This window comes from Echinops telfairi, unplaced genomic scaffold, assembly GCF_000313985.2.
Source record: "Echinops telfairi isolate 266 unplaced genomic scaffold, ASM31398v2 ScPeMD7_70;HRSCAF=299, whole genome shotgun sequence".
Lineage (NCBI taxonomy): Eukaryota > Metazoa > Chordata > Mammalia > Afrosoricida > Tenrecidae > Echinops > Echinops telfairi.
Window position 1 is genome coordinate 7,351,982 of NW_022103968.1, and position 2,924 is coordinate 7,354,905.

Genomic DNA, 2,924 nt, shown 5'->3' on the forward strand with positions numbered 1-2,924 from the left:
AGCGAAGGATGTGTGGGGGCGCTCCTTGTTCATGTACAGGCCCTCCATTCTACGGTCACCTTTGTGCCCAGAGGTCACGTCTCAAAACCTGCACTCTCCGGAATACCTCTGACGATCCAGGTGAACGAACAAGGAACTCAGCCAGGGGAGGACTGCTCTCGTGCCAAACCTCGATGGAGGGACGCATGGCCGTTGCTGCCAGCCAGGGTTATGTCTTTAAGGAGAGACGCTAATAACCAACTGAATGTGAAATACTGCTGGGGCCAAGGGTTGCCTGGTCAAATGATTTGGGGAGAATGTTGGGGTCTTCCTGGCGGAGGAGACGTGGGCAATCTAACAGCAAAGATAAATCACCGGGTTCGTTAAGAATTCGTTTAAAAAAAAAAAAGAATGCGTGGCTGGCGCTAGGAAAATCTTCTAGGGTCCAGGATTTTGAGAATTATGTTAGAACAAGGTCAGGAGTCTGAGTGCACACATTTTAAATTACTGCAATAGCCTATACCAGAGGCCTATAAAGGGGCTGAAAGGTGCTTCGTTACCGCACTAGAAAAGCAAACTTCAGTGCTTCTAGGCCAGGAGGTGTGATTTGTACGGCTTCTTCAGGTTGTGTTAACCGCCCGAGGTTGGCTCGTCTGGTCAAGAGGTGAGAGCGAATTTCTTGGGAAATCCGTTAATGAAATAGAACCACTGGAAATGAACGTGCAAGTCCAGCCTGGCTCCAGGCTCCATGAACGCACCATAAAGTTAGGGGAAGGAGAGCGACTTCCCCAGACATTTCTCCTTCCTTCCATTTCTCTCTGCAAGACCGATACTGCCGTCCAGAAGCGCAAGCATCAAACGGCTCTGATGGCTTCTTGGCCCAGAGGCAAAGCGCCGGGTGACCGGAAACCTTCACCCTATCACGAGGACGTTAAAACATCAATAATGTTCGTAGAGCTGGCTGCCAAATCGGAGGGATATCACAAGTAGGCAGGCCTACCCCAATGACAACTCCAACTCACAATCCAGTCTGGTTTCACCTTCTGTTTCATTCCACCAGGACACAAAATGCTTCTCAACCGGGAGACCAGCGCCCTCCGACAAGCAGCTCCCAGCTGTTCCGTGGGGAGCATCAGAAACGGGCCTAGTATGTGCTCAATGGGTCAACTGGTTGTTTTGTGGCCACCAGGCTTGCCAGCTTTCCTCTCTCAGCACTAGCTCAAAGCCACATGGCCAGGTGCCATCTTTAAAGGAAACTGCTATAACTCGTCCACCCTTCCCCACGTGAGACGGGCAGACATTCAGAGACTGAGGGTTGGGGAGTGTAGGGGGAGGAGGGAGCTCAAACTGCAGCTCACTTCCCAGATGACCACACTAATTGTATATTCTGACGGAGCCCATCTACTGGGCAGTTACACATCCTCCCAGATCTTCCGAGGAATGAACTGAGACAATGCGGTTTTCACCCAGGAAAGGCTCAGCGAGGCCAAGCTGACGCGCTTCCTGTTGTCTGGAGAGCCTCTCGGCTCATGGTCTGCCTGCTGCTGCTGCTGCTGCTGCCTGGTGTTCTCCCTGCAAATGGAAGTTTAGGGCTTTGTCCCTTACCTGGCCCTGAACCACTCCTGATGCTGAATTGGGGCCTGTATGAACATAAGTGGGTAAGTAGTGGGCTGCTGACTACAAGCTCAGAAGTTCATCACCGGCCACTATCTACTCCTACAGTTAGTTTCTGAAACTCAGGGGGCAGGTCTACACTGGCTGGCAGCACAGGGGCTGAACCCTTGGGTCCCAGACAAAGGTCAGCAGTTCGAACCCACCACCTGCTCCAACAGGGAAAGGTGTTAACAGCCTGCTTCCCTACAAACAGCTTTGGGAATGCTGCAGGGCAGTCCTCTGTCCTCTAGGAGCATCACGCGGATTGGAGTTGATCCCAATGGCAGGGGCCTCATGGCAGCACAGTGATGGGGGTCAGCTGCCATGGCGGCGCGAGGAGCCACTCATTGGGGGATGACGGCCCAGGAGAACCTAGAGGGTGGTGTCACTGTCCCCCAGGACTGACAGGAGGCAGAGACTTGGTGGCAAGGGGTTTGGTATACATAATGGGACAAGTGTGGGGTGCAGATGACATGTTAATGGTATGTGCAAGGGTCTTATTTTAAAAAGGAGATGAAAGTGGCAAAATAGCACCTGCGAGTCTAGATTTGTGAAAGCTCATCAATGAAAAGTAAACAAAAATCCCTGTGGCGAGTTGACGGTTGTGGGTTCGGCCAATTTGATGAAATTAGCTGACTCAGAGACACGACGTGGAATGAGGGCTCAAATTCAGCAGGGAGAGTAGACACCATTCTGCAGTGCACTTTGCATCTGCCGTCTCGTGGCTTGTTCCTGGGAGATCATTCTGAGGCTCAGAAATGGAGCCAACTAGCTAGTGGCACAGTGGGTTAAGCAGTAAAGCCAGGGTCCAAGATTCACACTAAATCAGCCAGACCTTCCCCAGGGTGACATGATCCCAGACTCCTTGTTCTTTTAAATGAGCTCCCTGTCCTCCAACCTGGTTTCCTAGTGTCCCGGCTCTCACCCTTCCTGCACTAACCCGGGATGTGAACTTACTACACTGAAGGGAAATCACCTGACTTACCTGCAATGAGGAGCACGCTAGCAGCTCATGGACGCACAGGACAAAGCCTGGTCACACTAAGGCACTAGCGTTTGCCATACTGCTTTATTGCTTTGCACGCTTGTCTCCTATAAGCCACCCGCCTCTTGCCCTTCTGGAAGCCCAGAGTTAGGGACTGAACTGTGTCCCCAAAGTGTGTGTCGCCATGGCTGTGCAAGGTGAGCTACTGGTTTCTCCTGGTGCAGAGCAGTGAGGAAACCCGGAATGAACTCACCGCCACCACGAGATCAGCATAGCATCTAGAAATCAACGATGACCAGTTAAGGGG